Below are 21,580 nucleotides of genomic sequence, written 5' to 3'. Positions count from 1 at the left end.
GAAACTGAACTTGGCATTTTGTAAAAAGGGGACAATAAAATAATAATTGCTCCTTAGTAATTAAAAATGCAGCCAATTAAAGGCATGTACATTTCCATAAATGGAAGAACCTTACATTTTGCATTTCCTGACTGATAGGATTAAACTTCCAAAGAAAGTGTGAATTAATGCAAATGTTAACATGGCATCTCCTAAATCCTTTTCTACTTTTACCACCATGAACAGAATATAGAATAGCAAAAATACATAATGAGAGGCCAGTCTCTGCTTGTTTTGTCATTTATCCAAGAAATACCAAGCATGCTTAGAAACTGTGGAGGGAAGGTGGGGGGGAGGGATAAATTGGGAGATTGGGATTGACATATACACACTACTATACATAAAATAGATAGCTAATAGGGCCTACTGTATAGCACAGGGAACCCTATTCAATACTCTGTAATGACCTGTATGGGAAAGAATCTAAAAGAGAGTGGGTGTATGTATATGTGTAACTGAATCACTTTGCTGTACACCTGAAACTAACACAACATTGTAAATCAACTACACTCCAATTAAAAAAGAAAAAGAAACTGTGGAAAATTTAGCAAGATTTCAGGTAGCAAACATCTACAGAGATTATATCTGTATCGTCTATACGTATATATCTATATCATCGATATCTAGATCTATATAGTGAGACGTAATTTCATATGGCATATCCATGTAGTTCAGAATCCCTGATAGGAAACTCCTGACTGGCTTTCTCTTTTCAGAGGCTGTCATACTTAGTGGTCCCATTCCTTAAGTGAGAGCTTCCTCTTTATTATGTACAGCAGCTTTTTTAGGATGGCTGCCTGGTTGTCCTACGTCCCCAGCAAAGTGTTTGTTTCCTTCTTTGTTCCTCTGCTTGTTCCCTTTCTAGTGGGATCTGGGTTCTATGATGGCAGTCCATTTTCTTTAGACATCTCTTCTTTCCAACTGGACCCCTCACTCATCGCCCTGGGCTGGGGAAGTGCAGGTCTCGACAGGGCTGCCTTTGCATGCCTGTGACCCTGTAAGGTCAGGCATGTTGCAAAAAATATCATCCCAATTGATCTTTGAACCCCACGATGCTAGGTTTATGGCTACAACTATGGCTGTGTCGACTGTAAACTACTTAGGACATTAGAACACTGGAGTCTGGATTGATGCTTATTTGCCAGATTTTCTATGGAGATGGGTATAAGAAATAGCATGCTAGAAGATTTCTACTTTTCTCTGCTTTATATGTTTGACACTGCTTAATAAACATTCCTGTGTATTTCTTCTCATCTTTACCTGCTCATTTATTGAATATTTCACTGACATTAAATATTTTATAACCAACAATTGCAAAAGCTTATGCCTATTTTTATGAAGATTCATTTAAGATACAATTTCCAGAAGTGTTTTGCATTGTAAAAGCTGGAGTCATCTGTCAAAAATAAATGCCTACCTACTCAACCAAAGATACAGAAAAACACAGTGTTTGAAAAATGAGTTTCCATAGAACACAAGTTACAATGACCCATAAAACACAGTTCTTTGCATGCTGTCACATGCAAAGTCTTCATTCAGTTTCAAATGACTTTTGAATAGTTTCTGCAGCTCATCCTCTCCTGACAATAAATGTATTTAAATTTTTATTTCTCACTGTTGAAAAATCACTTGTGAAATTCAAGGTTTTATGGTTCAGCCATGTTGGGAGGACTCACTGCTAAAAGTAATCATAGTTCAGGCCTGGTGGTTCCTGGTTTCACTCCTTTGTAAGGTGCTGAGAGGCGTGTACCCACCAGAGTTCCCAAGCTTACAGCCAATCAGAGCAGGACCTCTGGTTGTGCTCTCCTCTTAAGATGCCAACTTGTGGTCAGAGATGACTCAGTCTAGGTGATGAGAGGTGGGGAAGGGCAGCCTGGAACCTCAGGGTTCAACTCCCATCTTCTTTTTCACTGACACAACACTGCATTTTATGGTTTGTTTTTAAATCTCACAATTGACTTCAGAGGAAGTCTTTTGACAGTGTCCAGAAGGTTTTCTGAGTTTTGAAATTTATATTGTTTTAATTTTTTAAAATCTGAGCAAGCCATTTTCAACATCTCAGGAGCACTTCTAACTTGTTACCATAGCATAGTCCTCTGTGCTTTAAGATAGAGCCCACGTTCCCTGATTTCCTCTCTCAGTCTTCCCAAGGCGGTTTTGTGAGCTCCACAAACTCCTTCTGGTTACTTCCTATGTGGACTGTTAGGGGAACCTATTTGGTTTCACCAAATTCTTTTTCTCAGGGCTTCCCATCCAAAGGAGGCTTGTCCCAGGTTGGGTTCTCCAGAAGTGGATGTTGAGTCAGAGATTGGAGTGAAGGATGTATATGAGGGGTCGACACCTGTGGAAGGAAGTAGGTTTGGCAGAGGGCAAAGTTGAATTGAAATGCTGGCCAGACATCCCATGGGAGCTCTGAAAGTTTCTATATTCCATCAGCGTTGTCCCTCAGGGAGCTGACATGGCCAAGCCTTTATCTCATTGTTGCAATCAGTCCTTGGGTCCACCCCTGGAAGGGCATGGCCTTGGTTAAGGAGGGTCTCTGCCACTGCGGCAAACCTTGAAGAAGCTGGCAACTAGGGGTCCTTTGCTGATAGCATTCCCAGCAGCTGGGACAACAGTTTCTCTCTTGAAGAGGATTTGGGCATCACATCTCCATGTCCACTGCAAGTCTTTTTGCTACTCTGGGTCTCAGGACATGCCACAAGTATCTCACACTTCCTCTAGGTAGATACGTGAACAGGAATAATGGGCCCAATTATTCCTCTTTTTTTGGTGGGGGGAAGCAGGAGGGGGCTCTCTTGTGCCTTGCAGGATATTTAGCAGCATCCTTGGTTTCCATCCACTAGATGCCAGTAGCAGTCACCCCCTTCCTCAAGTTGTGACAACCCAAAATGTCTCCAGACATTGCCAGATGTCCCTTGGGGACAAAATTGTTCCTGGTTGCGAACCACTGTGTTACATGGGCAAAAGGAAAAAGTATAGTTTTGATTTCACAATTTAAATCAGCTGATACACTTAAGCAGAAAGAAGAAAAAACATCTTTTGATAATATGAAGAAACGTTCATTCATAATTATTGTGCCAAAAGAATGATTGTTAAAGTAGTGAGGGAAAAAAGAAATCTGTGCTTCAGGGTGGAGATTACTAGGCATTAAATAACTTTGCATGTGAATAGAATGCTAAGGTTTTCTTTTTTTCCAAGTGTTCTATAAATTTGCTAGGGTACTTTTTTCTCCTTTTTTTCTCTTTTACTTAAAGACGTGAGATTACAGATTTCACCTTTTCCCTTGCTTCTCCAATCTGGCTTTGGTACATCATGTCACCTGGGGATGTTGTAATCTGGGTGAGGTTATTGGGTGGAGGTGGTTTCTAACTAAATAGTTTGGTTAGTTGTAACTGAAGGTAAAAGAGAAAAAGAAAACTCAAGAAATTGAAATAAGACATTTTTATTTCTTGCTTTTTCCTCATCTCCAGATGTGGATGACTTCAATTTATGCCATTTTAACATCATTTTAACGATTGATCTAAAACTGATGTTGATTTCTTATAGATTTTTCAAGGTTGCTCCAGGAGAGCCGTTGATATTTTCTCCTTGTCAAGTGTAGAAGAATGAAGTATGAGAAAACAGGGACTTTGACACAACATAACGCTGGACATAAAGTTTCTGTGAAAGTTTTCTTCAAGACTGCTGAGGAACAGATGATTAACAGGACAGAATGCTTTAGGTATGTTTCAAATAATGGCATGAACTTGATCGTGAGATATTCTCCCAAAAGGGAAGGCACAAGATTTCCTCTGAATGGAAAATTCATATTTGAAATGTCTGCGTGAAATATATAAGCTACAATATTTCCATTTCGAAGCAAGAGAAAGATTGAGGAGAAGGAAAAATGAGTTAAGTAAAATAACTACAAAGAATTTTGATTTGGTAGAGAAAAAATAGATTGTAATTTTAGAAAACATATAAACAGATTAGTGGTGAATTCTGAAACCTTATGTATGTATAAATATTTAAAACTGCTTTTCAATGTGTCCCTTTACAATTGTTGGCAGGTACTTCTCTCCATTAGTGATTTGTGATTCTCAGAATTATCAAATCGCATTAAATCGACAGGTTTTATGAATTGTGTTCAGTGCCATGGATGTAAGACTAATACAAAACACCTGCTCAAATTCTTGAGCCTAAAGTATTGCCAGAGTAGTGATTGTTCAAGAGATTCGAAGCTTATAACAAATCTCTTTGAAGTGTTCTCTGAGAATGCACTGTAAGATCGCTCTGTACCTTTTTGACTCATTTCACTCATTTTGCCCACCTCCCAACTCTCCTCACCTCTGGCAACCACCAATATGTTCTCTGTGTAGTTGAGTTTGTTTTCTTTTTCCTTTTTTTTAGATTCCACGTATAAGTGAGATCATATGGTATTTGTCTTTCTCTGACTTATTTCACTTAGCGTAATACCCTAGAGGTCCATCCATGGCAAATAGCCAGATTTCATTATTTTTATGGCTGAATAATATTCCATTGTGTGTGTGTGTGTGTGTGTGTGTGTGTGTGTATCTATTGCTCTGTCCATGGGCACTGAGGTTGTTTCCATATCTTGGCTTTTATAAACAATGCTGCAATGAACATGTGTATGCCTGAATCTTTTCAAGTTAGTATTTTCATTTTCTTCAGATAAATACTCAGAATTGGAATTGTTGGATGGTGTAATGGTTCTACTTTTAATTTTTTGAGGAACCTCCATACTGTTTTCCACAGGAGCTGTACCAGTTTGCATTCCCACCAACATTGCACAGGGCTCTCTTTCTCCACATCCTCAACCACATTTGTTACTTCTTGTCTTTTTGATGATCGCCATTCTAACAAGTGTGAGGTGACATGCACAGTATGGTGACTGTAGTAAATAACACTGTATTGCATATTTGAAAGTTGCTGAGATTAAAGCTTGAGAGTTCTCATCACAAGAAAAAAATTCTATAACTGTGAATGATGACATGTTAACTAGACTTACTGTGGTGACCATTTTGCAATATATACAGATATCAAGTCATTATTTTGTACACCTGAAGTGAACATGTTGTATGTCAATTATAACTTAATTTAAAAATAATTTAAAAATCACTCTGTATATCAAAACGTTTTCATTGCTTCAATGTGACCCTGTTTGTTATAGCTGAAACAGTACAAGTCACATACATTCTTATTCATGGAGAAAGCAGGCAGCTGCCCATAGAGTCTGACTGGATTGGGCCAGAAAAAAGAATCCAGCCTACACATCTCCCCAGGCAGGGAACAACATGTCCCAGTGCTTCACAATGCTTTGCTGGACATGCTTTTATGGGGGGATTAGTTTGTGTCCCAGCTTGGTGGCCATACCCCTTGCAAAGTTACTACAAACACTGCTTGCTTAGTTACTGTTATGTAAGAGTTTGATAATCCTTTTTAGATTAGAAAGCATCCATGGTCTGATAGAAAGGTTGGTACTCCACAGAGATTTATGTAAAATTAGAACATTATTGACTTAGAGCAATAAACATAAGTTCTGCCCTCTCCGTGGATGGCTTGGTAAGGATAGGAATCTGAGCAAGAGGAATTGGTTGTATGATCCAATCAACTAGTAACCTCCAACCACGATGGCCTGATTCTGCCGTGCTGGTCCCCTTCTCAGGACAGCGCTGGTGACATTCCTCAGCTCTTTTCCAACAGAAGCCTTGTAGACCGAGACACTGAAAGCGCATTCGGGCCTGGTGAAAACTTTTTTTAAATAGGCTTCCCATGGGCTTCCCTGGTGGCGCAGTGGTTGAGAATCCGCCTGCCGAGGCAGGGGACACGGGTTTGTGCCCCGGTCCGCGAAGATCCCACATGCCGCGGAGCGGCTGCGCCCGTGAGCCATGGCCGCTGAGCCTGCGCGTCCGGAGCCTGTGCTCTGCAACGGGAGAGGCCACAACAGTGAAAGGCCCGCGAACCACAAAAAAAAAAAAAAAAAAAAAAAAAGTGCTTCCCAGCGAGGAAAATATGTTTTGTAAGATATTTGTAACAATATTTACAAACATTTACAAATCTTGTATTAATAACATTGCCAGATGTCATTCCACTTTTTCTTTGGAATATGCTTTCTTAAAATATCCGGGTTATGTTGATTATATTTTGATTATATTTTGAGTTCCTCTGAACCTCTTCAATCTCCTGCACTGTGTCATTCTTAAGGCCGTTCTATTTTAACATTTTCTTTAACATTTATTTTAATGTATAAAAAAGCACACATATTCTAAATGTTTTTCTCAGTGAGTTTTCACAAACTGAAAACACCCAATGGAAACAGCACTGGATCAAGAACATAATTTTTTCAATACCTAGGAAACCCCCTTACCCTCCCTCTTGCCCCCTTCCAATCTCTAACTATTCACCTAAGGGTAAACACTACTCTGACTTCTGTAGCATAGAATAGGTATGTTGAGGCCAGGATAGTTTGCTTCATCGGAATTTTGTTTCTCGGTTGTGGTGCTGATTTCAACCCTGCTGTTGCCCCACATCCTGCATGTAGGTAGGACACTACCTGAGGAAAGTCCACGTAAACTGAACTGCTCCAACAGTGTGATGTGCTCTGGGCAATGATACATGGGAGGAAATGGGCATCATGAGAGAAGGACCTAGAAAAAGTGAGATGGGCAGAGGTCAAAGAAAAAGTCCATGTCCTCACATCTGTGCTTAGGAAAAGTTCTAGGGAACAGAGTTCTCATTTCTCTTTGCAACTTTCCTCTTGAGACCTCTGTATGGCTCTCATTGTTGACTTTGCCATTTGTGCTTGTAGAAAAAGATCAAGTGTTGCTTTTAGTACAATATCACTTGGTAAGTATTAAAGACAAAAATACTGAGATTTGTAAGAACATTGTGCTTACACGAGTATTTTATTTTAGTGCATTTCCAGGGAATGTCTTTCTCAGGGCTGGATAGGACCCATATTTTCGATTCACCAGCAGAATATTAGTTACTAACAAGAGGTACAAAGATCAAAGTATAGGATTGCATCATTAGTGAGAGGGTGGAGGGTGAGTAGAAATTGATTGCTTCAGGTGTGGATTCTTAGTGAGCAGTAAGAACTACTGAGGGGAAAAAAAACAAAACAAAACAATAACTTCCAGAAACACTCATCAGCTCTCACCTGCTAAGGGCTGAGGTAGTTCTTTTCTTTCTTTCTTTCCCTCTTTAAGGAACATCAGGCGTGAGTGCCCTTCACTAAATATGGGAGTAGGAAGTAGCAGTGTGACTTATCCAACTTCAGCATAGGCTGAGAGAGCTGAGAGCAGCACCTTTTCTTAACCCCAGCATGATTCTTGGAAGGGCCACATCCTAGAAGAGCATAGCTCAAGGAATCTTCTCAATAGCTCCGGACACTTCCCCTCTCTTCTATTTGAAACAGACCTCACCCTTCCAAATGCAACAATGTTTCAACTGTTAGAACATATGACTTATTAAGGCAACTTAAGGGAGTTCTTTTCTCTTCTGTCTGATCTACTTTTATATGGTTCCCTGCGTTCTTCCCAGGAAAGCTAGGGCTTGGACTGGAGCCAGGAGAGATGCAGAGCTAGGCAAGGCTGGAGACTCACTACTCCCTTTCCTCCACACATGCAAGAGAACAGCCATACTTGCCAGTTGGAAGGGGGTTTGTATATCCTGTGAAATCTTGGTAGTCAGTAGGCTGGGAATAAAAAACTCCTGTTAGGTCTGGGACTTCCCCTTCAGGTTCATTCTGAGCCCTGGGAATCTCACTGAGACCCACATAAAAATAATGTTCTGAAGTCTATCCATATTTACAGCTTGCTTTCTGTCATGCTTTCTTCTCTAGTCTCAGTTCTCTTTGCCTTCTCAATTTTAATCTCTATGTCATTTTTTCCCCATTTGTGTCCCTACTCAAATTCCTCTCTTATGCCCAGTAGGTTTCTTTTGACTTCTGCTCTGACTCTCTTCACCTGGTATTCAATTTAGCTCCCACTTTGTGAAGCTGGGTCTACCAAGGTGAAACTCTGACGAATCCTTGTTTCTATGTCCTAGTTATTCCCAAGAGGGACAGCTCAAGCTGTGGTTTAGTGCAGGACTCTCCCTCTGCCTTTTCCACCCCCCCTTGCCTCTTTCTTTTCCCATCTGTGCCAATTTATTCATTTATAATGAGAAATACAAATGCCAAGTTTATTGCAGTGCTTGTTTTGTTAGATTGCCTTAATTTTTTTCCCTGTAGGTGAAAGAAAACTTGCTTAGCAAATGTGGAATCAGACATAGCGTAGTTGATTATTATTTGACTGTTTAAGCTATGCATCTCTGAAACAGGAAAGGACTTTCCACTTGGGTTATGTGCTTGTGCTTGGAAATGCTTCCGCCATGTTGGATGGTACTGCTGTTATGTGTGGTGGAGCTTGGGGACCCTCCTTTTCCAGGCCCCAAAGCAGGCAGTTTATGTGGCTAAAACTTTGGCTTTGAAAGTGCTTCTACTTTCTCAGCATCTCCTTCTTTTCTGCTTTCTTTTTCTGCTTTTTTAATGATGCATTTCTACACTTCTTTTTTCTTTTTCTTCCTATCTTTTGTTTCTTTCCCTGGAAAGAACTCTCTCTTGCTGCACATCCTCTGCCTTACTGTGCACTCCTGGCAGTGCACCTCCACCTCTGTCCTCCTGGTCTCTGCTTCTATTCATTTGCCACAGAAAACCAGATTATCATTGGTGACTAAAGACAGATAGCCACAGAATCTATATTTCTTTACATTTCCTGGAAATAGGAAAGTGCAATCACCATTCATTCTTTACTTTTATTTTGTTGCAGAGCACAGGCTCCGGACACGCAGTCTCAGCGGCCATGGCTCACGGGCCCAGGCGCTCCGCGGCACGTGGGATCCTCCCAGACCGGGGCACGAACCCGTGTCCCCTGCATCGGCAGGCGGACTCTCAACCACTGCACCACCAGGGAAGCCCCCACCATTCATTCTTAATTTCTCTAGCTTCAGCAATGTGGCAGGGACCAAGGTAGATCAAACTCTTTTGGACAACCTCAACTAATTGTCAGCCATGGTAGTGACCCATAAAAATACCACTGTGGGGCTTTTGATGCATTATTATTTTTAGTGAGTGTTATATAATAATGTTTACCTTAAAAATTTTATTGTTTATTTATCTTACCAAGGTTGGGGTGTGGTGGGAGAAGCACATCTTAGGATCTGTTCTTAATTAGTTTCTTTAGGACTTGCTCTTAGCAGCATTTTTCTGTGGTTTGTTTTTTCCTGAGTAAATGAGTAAGTAAGTGGGGGAGATCTCAAACTTGATGGGAAAATGAACCCAAGAAGAATTAAAGATGGGTAACGACATCATTCTTTTTTGCTTTTAGTGGTCCAATCCCACATGTTCATTAACTAAAATGAAGGTGCTATAAATGAATGAAAGGTAGACTATTTCTAAAAAAAACTTTGTCTTTTTTTAACAATGTGAATGAACTCCAATTAGCTGTTTACAACATGTTGCCAAGTAGTACTCCTACCAAAACTGTTCTAATGAACAACAAAGACTCATTTGTAAGTAGTCATTTTTTTCCCCCAGTGACATTATGAAGGTATGTTTTTGGTTGGTTGATCATTTTCTCTGAAACCTGGCTTATATGGATTTACTCAGATCCTTGCTACTTATTCAAAGTATGTTTATGTATTAATAGCATAAGTATCAGCAGGGAGTTGATAGAAATGCAGACTCTCAGGGCCCCATCCCAGAGCAACTGGGATGTTTTTAACAAGATCCCCAGGTGATCAGCTATCTCCTGCGTGGTATAACGTTGATTGTTCTCAATTAAAGTCTCGATTTGATCGCTATCAACTTCAACTGGTCTACCCAACCGTGGAGCATCGTCCAGCGAGAAATCTCCAGCACAAAACTTTGGAAACCACTTTTGACATGTTCGATCAGTCACAACACCTTCTCCATATACTGCACAAATCTCTTTTTGCATTTCAGTTGTGTTTTTACCTTGCTGGAAATAATAAAGCATAATATGTCAAAAATGTTGTTTTTCTTCCATCTTCAATATTAAAATGGCTACACAAAAATTCACCAACTTTGATTTTTTTTTAAATGCATGCTGATATGACAGCTGTCACATACAGTCTAATGCAATTGTTTCAAATGACAACTAAGTGCTACTAGAGCCATCTTATGGAAAAAACTGAATGAAAGTTTTGGCCAACCCAATATTAAATTTCACTTATATTTATAGACTAAATTTTACTGTTTTGATCTTAATTAAAATTGTATTATCTAATAACTTATTTCATGGGCTTGCATTATCTACTTTAGAGAAAAATATCTATTAAAAGCTGGAGTCATACCCAGATCCCCTTTCAGCCTATTTAGCATAGATGGGCTTTGTCTACAGGATTCTATTTGAGGCAGGTTTTGACATCTTGGCATTTCCTTTTCTCTGGAGTATTGTAGTCTTTCCTCTAATTGTGTATTGGACAATTTCCTCCAGCCCTCAGTAGCAATCTATATATCATGTTTATTCCCTGAATTAAGAACCTAGAGGGGTGGGATAGAGAGGGTGGGAGGGAGACGCAAGAGGGAGGAGATATGGGGATATATGTATATGTATAGTTGATTCACTTTGTTATAAAGCAGAAACTAACACACAATTGTAAAACAATTATACTCCAATAAAGGTGTTAAAAAAAAAAAAGGAACTCCCAACAAACTTAGAGAAGTCTCCTGATATATGTTCAATGGACAATATTTGGAACCTACTTGATAAGGTACAAATTTCTTAAATACTCTAAAACACATTCAAAGGTAAGTTTCAGCCTTTGGTTCAAATAGGAGTGAATATGCAGAGTATCAGGGCAGAACTCTACTTATCATGGTATACACTTTGCATTTCTTACATCTACTTTGTCTTTTATCTTTGTGCTTTAAACGACAGCTCTAAGTGGTCCAAACATGTGCAAGCCAAAAACTATAAGGCAAAATAAAAATAGTATAAGTCACATTTGCTTGATATCACTTTAAAAGGAAAATTTATTGATCAATCTGGGAATCCATATTTTCTCTTTAAACATGGATAATACTATAGTTATCTGGATGGCATCCTTTATCCTACTTATTTATAAATACTCCCTGAGGTAAAAAAAAAAAAAAAAGTTAAGGATTGCCACTTTATTAAAGAAAGCACTTTTTAGACATTAATTTATTTGCAGATGAATCTCAGATTATTGTAAAACTAGAGTATAAACTCTCTGAAGTCAGTATTTTTGTCTGTTTTTTCCACTGTTGTATCTTCTAGCACCTAGGACAGTGCTCCCGCAGGTGGTGTATGATAAATATACTTGCTGACGAATGAATAAATGAATTAAAAGATTAAAAAGATGAAGAATGTAAAGACTCTTCAGAATTAAACAGTTTAGATTCATTTCTTATTGGTCGCATTTTGCCAAAAGTCTCTTTGAGCAATAAGAGTCTCCCTGGAGACAAGATCTTATCTAAAACAACTAAATAATGGAAGCCAGAGATAATTGTGATTCTTAAAAGAACTATGTAGGAATAGTCCCAACAATATGCCCAGTTTACCTACAGCTCATCTATTTCATGGCTTTTATCTATGATGGTATCACAGCTGAAGTGCTTTTCTCTTAAAGCGCCTCCTTTTCCCATTCTTTGATCTGACCCCATCACTTCACTTCTGGTAACAAAACTGTTCAGAGGGATTTTCTTTCCACTTCACTCCCATCACCTTCCTGGCCTTGATATGGAGCCAATTTTTTCTTTTAACCTTGACTTTGAAGGCCTTCTCTCTACATGGTTGGCTGGAGGCATGGATCTCTGCTAAATTTATCTGATAGGCTCATAACCCCCAATTTATCTCCCTTTTCCTTATGGAAGAACATACTCTATGTTGATGGTAGGGTAGGTAGACAGGTGGATAGGGAATGACTGAGTGCTATTTTCCCTTTTGGGCAAGTTTTGTGGTCAGAATTCACTTCTGTTCTCTCCCATTTCACCTCTATGTCCTATAAAAAGGCCTCCCAAGAAAGTTGGCCTTTCCACACACCTGGTGAGTTCTAAAGCTTTTCAAAAGGACTCATTATTTTTAAAATGTATTTTATAATTCTAAAAGGAAAAGGAAACTGTTGTTTTCTACTTCATTTTACTTCTAAAAATGTGATGAGCAATTCCACACATTTTGTGGACTGGCCTAGGAAACTTAATTTTTACTGGGACATTATATTAGAAAAACATGATTTGTTAATGAACTTTCACAAACTGGGAACTGTAATATACAGTAAAGTATGTTTATAATCTAAAATCATAAAAGTTTTTGAAAGAATTGGAACAAAGGATAACAATTCCTTAAGCCATTGTAAAAGCAACCAATTATTTATCCAACTGTTAGTAAAAACAATTTGTAGGCTTTATCATAAGAGGTACATTCACAAGCAAAGTATGTGGAACCAACACAGTAAGATGGCCAAGAGGTGTGGACTCTCTAGTCAGAATCCCAGTTCTGCTACTTACATGTTCTTTGAGATCAGCAGGTTAGCTTTCCTGTTGATGTCCCAGTTTTCTCATCTGTAATGAGACGTTAATATAAGTTATTTATAGAATTATTGTAAGGATTAAATAAAATACTACATGTAAAATGTAAGTGCAGTGATTATCATGCTTAAGTGCTGAATAAATAGCAGTTCTAATTGTCTTATACATGTCAATACTTTATATGTTTATCCATTTGAAAATTCGGCTGCCTTTGAATGAATCGAAAAATTAACGTCATGTTAAGACATGCTGAGAGTTTTACATCATCTGCTCTGTGAAAACATGGTATGAGAGTGGGCTGATTAGCCTGAAAGGGAGCTTAGCCCACCCTAGCATCCACATCTCATGCAGTGTGCCCTCTTCCATTTGATGTCAGGTGCAAATGATGGCCCTGGAAAGGAAGCCAGGTGCTTATGTTGGCAATAGTATTGGCACATTTGAAGATGCACTGATAGGTTCCTTATGAGAGCTAAAGGTCTACTTGTTATATTTGTTACTCCTTAAAAATGTAGGTTGGTAATATCACTCTTATTTTGCAAATAAATAAAATTCAGGTTAAATAGTCCATAATGTATGGCTATACTACATCAGTGGTGAATCAAATATGACAACTCAAACATTTTTGTTCATGTTACAGAGGCAGATTCCAATGAGGACAGATAAGAGCTTCAAGGCACAGAACTGGGTGAGACATAATTCGGGAAAATATTGCTGTTTGAGCCAGGCGTATAATAAGAGGGTGCAACCAAAAGAAGGAATCACACTGTTTTTTTAAAACAGTGAGAATTTAACATAAAGAATTGTTAATTAATGACTGAAGAATTGACAAGGCTAAAAAGACAACCTGAAGGTATCTCCAAGGTAACAAGGTTGATAGCAGGGAGCAGCTATCAACTGCGGGGCTGAGAGAGGCTGAGAACATGAAGGGAGTGGCTGGAGTTATTACAGTTTAAAAGCTTGGAGGAGTGGGCTGGTGTCTGGATGATCAGAGGAGGGGCCCTGTGGACCGGGGATCTGAATTCCTAAAGAGAGGACACTGGCTACTGCTGGTGTCTCTGAGTGGGCATGATGAAGTTGGAGAAAACTGCAAACTGGATTTGACAAGCTGTTCCTGGGATTGACTGCCAGGGTGAAGAAGAGGCATTGCTGATTGGTGCTGTCAGGAACAGAAAGCCCTTAGAGTGAACAGGAAGCAGCAGCCCCTTTCCCCTCTTCCAGTCCTGCAGTCTCCCTCTAACAGCCCTATTGGAAGTGTCTAACAGAGCCAGCCAGCAAAACAGAAATGCAACTCACAGAGTCCTTGTCTCAGCATCACAAAGTAGAGAATAGAAGGATGGGTTTCAAGCTGAGACACCATAACATAATATCTAGCACAAAGAGGGTCTATAGGGTAGTGACTGAAGTTGGAGGAACAAGGCAGAATCGGCGGTTCCATGAGATCTGTCTGTCCTTCCTAGGGCAAATGGGGTACCACCAGATAGGACAGCCAGGATGACTACCTTGTGGGGGAAGCATGAAACAGTCTTGAGGACATGTCCCTGGAACTTAATGTTTTGGCTGCTGGTCTTATGGCAGGAATGCCACAGCCTGCTAAGTGTTAAGCTGAAGCTGTTGCAATTACTGTTGTCCTTGTCAAAATGACTCAGAAGCTCAGGAGGGTCTGAGGCTGTAAGTGAGGGTCATCAGTGACTACTGTGGTGGTGAAGGAGCCAAGGCGGGGAAAGGGGGCTGAGAACCCAAGTTAGTGCTTATAATATTCCATAGAGACAGAAGCCAATACTTCCAGAGGCAGACAGGGAATTCTCGTCTTAGTTTGCAGCAAGTGAGTTGTGAGAGAGAGAGAGAGAGAATGGGAAAGAGGGCTTTTTAGTACTGTGTATATTGACTAAGAGGGAGTAAGCGGTCCTCAGGACACTGTAGAATTTGATGATGGAAAACTCCCACTCATTCAAATCTCCCAAGACCGCTGGTCAATCAGAGAGTCCATGGTGAGGGATGATGTCGCCCCGGAGCAAGTTAGTTCTTCATTGCCTAGAGCTGGCGTTCCTGGAGCTCTACAATCTGACCCTCATTCACTTCTCTAGGGCTGCTCACTCCCATTCCTTGCCAACATTATAAATCACCTTGGAACATTGCAGATAATACGGGTGCTGGTTCCCTCCCAGCCCAATTAAATGAGATTATCTGGAGATGGGGCAGGGGCACTAGTATTTTTTCAAAGCTCCCCATGATTTCCCAATGGCAGCCAAAGTTGTAAACCATGTGTTATGAGAATCCAATGCCCCAACTAATCTGGTCTATTTTTCAATTCAATTTAATTCAATTCAAAATTTTAGATATATACTGGGTACTTAGCAATATGCTTGGTACTGGAGATACAAATGAGAGAAGATAAATATCTTATGATTCAATAGGTGAGACCAAGACATACACATATATGATTTAACCTGGTAAATATTATTATATTATGGACAATTAGCTATTGAGAAGGATGGTAATTAATTCTACCTGGGGATGTCTGAAGAGAAAAGATGGGGAAAACCTCCCAGCACAAATGAAAATATGCATCTAGAGTGTAGAAGATTAGTCTACATTGAGTTGATTCTTGGAGGATGAATAGCCTTTTAACAAAGAGCCTGAAGCATGAGGGAGTATGCTGTGTTCAGTCATGATGAATAGTTCATACAACTAGAAAATTGATTGAATTGGGTGAAGCTAGAGATGAGTCAGAAAAGGAACCACACTGTAAAGGTGTTTTTTTTTTTTTTTTTTTTTTTTTTCGGTACGCGGGCATCTCACTGTTGTGGCCTCTCCCGTTGCGGAGCACAGGCTCTGGACGCACAGGCTCAGTGGCCATGGCTCACGGGCCCAGCCGCTCAGCGGAATGTGGGATCTTCCCCGACCGGGGTACAAACCTGTGTCCCCTGCATCGGCAGGTGGACTCTCAACCAGTGCGCCACCAGGGAAGTCCTGTAAAGGGTTTTGAATTCCATGTCACTTGAACATCCATGAGAATCCAAGCACTAGGCTAGATTCTCAAGGTACAAAAATGAATAAAAGTCAGTACCTATTTTTAAGATGCTCTCAGTTATATGCATGAGTCAGATACAAAGTTGTGTAGGGAAGGAGTGCAGGCAGAGAGAACTACATGGACAAAAACACAGAGGCTTGACAATGCCTGTGATTTCAGGACTGCTAAATGTGTGATAGGATGGATGGAAATAAATCTTAAAAGGCAAACTGGGGCTTCCCTGGTGGCGCAGTGGTTGTGAGTCCGCCTGCTCATGCAGCGGACACGGGTTCGTGCCCCAGTCCAGGAAGATCCCACATGCTGTGGAGCGGCTGGGACCGTGAGCCATGGCCGCTGAGCCTGCGCGTCTGGAGCCTGTGCTCCGCAACGGGAGAGGCCATAACAGTGAGAGGCCCGCGTACCGCAAAAAAAAAAAGGCAAATTGAAATGAGATTGGAAGAGCATTGTGTACTGTATGAGTTTGGATTTTACGCTATAATTAACAAGGGATTATGAGGATTTTAAACCATATCTGATTTATAACTAATAATTTTGGCGGTATTATATAAATTTTGACTTGATAGAAAGGTGGAAAGAGAGACTGGAGAACAAAAGACCAGATAAGGACTATTAAAGTGGTCTAGGCAAGAGGTTTTCTGATCTAAGGCAGCTAGGTTTTGTCATTAATGGGTATTGTATTTTATGGGGCTTGGGAAGACAGGGAAGGAGAATTTTTTCCTTTGCATACTTTTTGGTGAGAGGAAAGAGGATACCTGGGTTATCCAGGTGGAGCAGTGGACAAAAATATGCCTCTAGAGCTAGATTAATCTAGATTGGAAATGGCTACATGGTGCCAGCTGCTTGTAAGGGATAGATGATGACAAGTAAATAGCCAGACATGAACAGAGTCTTGGGGAAAATCAACATGTAGAGACGAACAAAAGAATGGAGCAGAAGGAGACTAGGAAAATTAGGAGGAAATCAGGAGGGATGAATATTTCAGAGATCTAGAGTCTCTCTAGATATTAAGGACAAGATCATTTCAAGAGGAATGGATTAGGCAACAGTGTCAAATACTGAAAAGAAGTCAAAGAGGATAAAAAACCTGAGAGAAAACCCCTCTAGACCAAATTCCATGGACACAGGGACCATAAATGTCTTTGATACATATTAGATGCTTAACAATGTTTGTGGAAAAAATGAACGGGTTTACCTTAAGGGCCATTACTGCTACTGTTCTCCGGTTTTCTCTTGCTTGTATATAAGATTATGTATATTTCAAAATATAACCCATATTAAATAGGAATATTTCTCTGGTTTTCAAAGAAAGGAGACAGAAATAATCTAAAAGGAACATAACTATATTTTTCTAGTTAAAAATGGGCATTATTTTGCATGAAAAATATTTTTCTCCTCATTTTCAAATGATATATTATGCATTAAACAATAGAAGATGAAATAGCACATATTTAATTTCCTATGTCATTAGAAGTATGTTCCTTTTGACCTTTACAAGTTAAATTCAAAAGTTAATTCAATTTTCTGACTAAAGACTATTAAGGTTCTGAAGCAAGGATTTAGGTTGGATTCAGAAAGATTTTAATGAGTTGGAAGTGAGTCAAAAAACATTCACTACTCATTTTCAGAACTGCTCCTACTTTATCATGACTTTCTCCCTAACGTTTTCATAGTTTGTCCTTTATCAAAATTAAATTCCATTAGCTGATCAACTACTATATCAATTTGAAGGTAGCCAAATGTCTTTCAAGGGGCCTAAAAAAATAATTTATAGATTATTTAAAAAATATATCACTTGAAAGGAATTTGACTTAATTTTTTTTCAGTAAAGAATCTTCAAAACTGCTGTAAACCTAAATATGATTTTTAAATCATATTTGTACTCTTCTAATTTCCGTGTGATATTCACATTCAATAGGATGATGTCTAGTTTTATATTCTCTTTGAAGGAGAGGCTTATGAAGGTATTTAATAGATTATGTGAAATTTTTGTTGGTTACTGTAAACTAATTCAGAAAAGATTCTGTTTTTGAACATTACATATACACGTATACTACCCATTATAGATTAGTAGGGAATGTAGATGGCATCATTTTATTAGTGGTTTGAGCTACTGTCTTAGGTTAGTTTCTCCAGAAACAGGCTCAGAGAAGAGAATTTGTGGCTAAGTGATTTATTAAGGAGGTACTTCTAGGAGAAGCTAGCAAGAGAGTGGGAAGCCGGGAAGGGAAGGGGCCAGGCCAAGCAAGGGTGGAGTTTCAGACAATGTCTTTCTTGGCCTCAGCTTGAGCCCAAAGGAGAGCTCTGGAGCATTCGGTACACCTCTGAGTGCCTAATCCTGGGCAAAAAACTTGGACTGTCTAGTTTGGTGTCAGCTAGACATTCGCTAAGGTCTGTGGTGAGGGTGGGAGAAGACATGAAGGCAAGGGGAATACATTCCCAGAACTTTCTTCTACTTTATTTAGGCAAAGCAATGCTTCCAGTAGCCTGAGGACAGGCCTTTGAGGAGAGTCTGGGACACTGGCCATTGGAATCAAAAGGGGTAGGTGTAGGGGATGAGGGTTAGGGAGGGGGTAAGAAATTGTAGAAGGGATATGAAGTAATCTCAGTGGAGCAAAAACAATATGTTTTATATAGTCAAAACCTAATTTGCCTGAAGATATTACAATTTCCAAATTCCTCTAATTTCACTTTAGTTCCTGATTCGAAAGTCCACACCAACAAGGTTTCGTGTAACTACTTATAGGGCATTTGTTGCTTGGTTGCTGAGTTAAAAATGTCCTCCTTTCTTTATAGACAAAACCAGGTAGAAATGCATTTAGAGACATACTAGCTGGCTAGAAGGAACTGTCCTTTATTGCTCATTTTTATTTTGAGAGGCTCTTTTCCTGTCCTAACACAAACTTTTCTATGTGACATGCTTCCATAGTAGAAATAGGTACGTGATACACCAAGATAACTTCCATATCACATTTGACAAGTGACCATTTTTTCTCATTCAGCAGAGTTTTTCCAGGTCCACACGAAGTTTGTTTTGCTTTTGTTATGGGCAGTCACTTTTCTTATCTTAGTTTGGCTAAGATATTTTTTGGTCCAAGGATAAAGAAGCCATATAAAAGTATATGGTGATGTTTTAACTCAAAAGCACTTTGTAAAAATCTCTAAGTCATTAGTTTCTCTTTATTAAGAGTGTGAGAAGTTAGTTGGTATAAAAGTTCTTTCTTGGTTTGCAGTAACTGCTGAGAAGATTAAGAAAAGTATTGATAGTTTAAAAGATGTGCTAGCTTTGCTTTTGCAAAAAGAGTGATATTCTGAGCTACAGTGTCCTCTGAAAAAATTTAAATTTTGATGGGATAAAATATGACAGAGATCTTAAGACTGTAACTAGTATTTGTTGTGGATTCAAATATTTCATTATTGCATTGACAAACCACAGACAATAGGCAATCTAGGTCAGAGGTCAGAGTTTACCCCCTGCTTTCCCTTCTGTTGAGGACTGAGAGAGGAAGATGTTTTCAAACTGTGGGTGAGAGGAAATCCAGTCCCTGTTACTTCATCTTGGCTGCAAGTGGAAATTGAAACTTTGTTTTCTGAAAGTGGATTTGATGTTTAAAAGCAGCCCAGAGAGGGACTCCAACCAAGATGGCAGAGTAGTAGGATGTGGAGCTTACCTCCTCCCACGAATACATCAAAGATACATCTATAAATGGAACAGTTCTTGCAGAACACATACTGAACACCAGCAGAAGACCTCAGACACCTGAAAGGGCAAGAAAGGTCTCCAGGTAACCGGTTAGGACAATAGGAAAAAAAATAAAGAGGAAGCGGTATGGGACCTGTGCCCCTGGGAGGGAGCTGATAAAGAGGAAAGGTTTACACACCCTGGGAAGCCCCCTCACTGGTGGGAAGATCAGCCAGGACAGAAAAGGAGCTTCAGATCATCAGAGGAGAGTTCAACAACTGGTTTGTGACAGGCAGAACAGAGAAAGAACTGCACACACTGTCGGTGCCACCGCCCTGAGTCCCCCAGCCTGAGACGTGCATCCGCTGGTATGGGTGGGGGCTGGGTACTGGAACTTGGGGTTCAGAGGACAGACCCAGGGAGAGAACTGCTGTTGGCTGTGTGGAGACAGCCTGAAGGAGCTGGAGTGCTATACTGCCGCTTTGGGAGAATGACCCCAGCTGCCACCTTGGCCGGTTCCTGCGTGGGCAGGCTTTGTAAATTCAGCACCTGTGGGACATCTGAATGGACAATGGGTGCTCCTGCAGCTGGGACAGGTCTGACCTTAGCAGCTGTGGGCTTTGTGGGCTTGTGCATATTGGGGCTGGCCCAGGCCAGGGTCTGAGCTGCCTCCCAGCTCCCACAGCAGGTCTAGGTGCATGACTACTGCAGTCCTGGAACCTGACTTCAGCGGATCTGCCCTGGTGGCCTTGTGAAAACAACACCTGAGGGATGCCAGGTCTTACTGCTGGGATTCCCAAGGTCGAGACAGAGCCAAGGGCAGTGCCAACAACAGTGTACTTTGTGAGCCTGCACAAAGGGTGACAGGTGACAAAACAGAGTACACTCAACAGTGAACAGCTCTGACAGAGGAGTACTCAGTGGCTCCTCTCCCAGTGTGATGCGCCCACCTCACACCAAAGATCAGAAGCACAGCTCAGAAATGGACCTGGGGGCTTTTACTCCAACAACTAGGGAGCAGACCCTGCCCCTGACAGGGCTGTGACAACCAAAGAGCACCACAACACCAGTCACACCTTCTATCAAGGGGAAAATGGCCAGCGTACACTGAGGAAAGAGGTGGCAGGCATCCATACTAAAAACAGCCCTTGCACCAAAAATATTAAACCCAAGCAGGCTACACGGGGATGATCCCACATAAAAATAGCCTCCAAGACCACAGTAGAGAATTGTTTCTCCTAAACTCATAGAGCAAGAGAACTATAAGTAAAATGAAGAAGCGGAGGAACCATTCACAATTAAAAGATCAAGAGAATTCCCCTGAAAGAGCAAACAATGAAACAGACCTCTTCAGTCTAATAGCGAGTTCAAAAAGGAGACAATGAAAATACTGAAGAAATTAAGAAGGGTGATTGACAGAAAAACACTGTAAAAAGAGAACTAGAAACTATAAAGAGGAACAAAGAAAAATTAGAAAATGTATTTGCAGAGATGAAAGCTGAACTAAAGGCAATGAATAGCAGAATGAATAATGCAGAACAAAGAATAAGTGATCTGGAAGATATGATAATGGAAATCACCCAATCCAAACAGCAGATAGAAAGCCAAATAAAAAAAAAGAAAGCAATATCAGAGACCTATGGGGTAATATAAAGTGTGCTAATCTATGCATAATAGGGATTCCAGAAGGAGAAGAAAGAGAAAGGGGGATTAAAAATGTATTTGAAGAAATTATGGCTGAAAAATTCCCAAACCAAAAGAAGGGAACAGATTTCCAGGTACAGGAAGAACAGAGGGTCCCAAACAAGATAAATCCAAACAGACTTACACCAAGACATATTATAATAAAAATGGCAATAAAAGCAGCAAGAGAAAAACAAAGAGTTAATTACAAGGGAACCCCCATAAGGTTATCAGCTGATTTCTCTACAAAAATGTTACAGGCCAGAAGGGAGTGGCAAGATATGTTCAAATCCCTGAAAGGGAAAAACCTGCAATCTAGGATACTCTACCCAGCAAGATTTAGAATAGAAGGAGAGATAATGAATTTCTCAGACAAGCAAAAACTAAAAGAATACAGCACTACTAAGCCTATCCTAAAGTAAATATTGAAAGGTCTTCTCTAACTAGAAAAAAAAAAAGTAAGACTGTATAGGAAATAGAAAATCACAATTAGAAAGTAAATCACATAAATATGCCAGTACACAGATTTAAAAAAATCAAAAATTTCTGTGAAAGTGATGATAGCCACATGAACAGCAAAAGGATGAACATG

This window comes from Leucopleurus acutus, assembly GCF_964270905.1.
Source record: "Leucopleurus acutus genome assembly, chromosome: 4".
In the NCBI taxonomy this organism is placed as follows: domain Eukaryota; kingdom Metazoa; phylum Chordata; class Mammalia; order Artiodactyla; family Delphinidae; genus Leucopleurus; species Leucopleurus acutus.
This window is presented reverse-complemented; position numbering follows the sequence as displayed.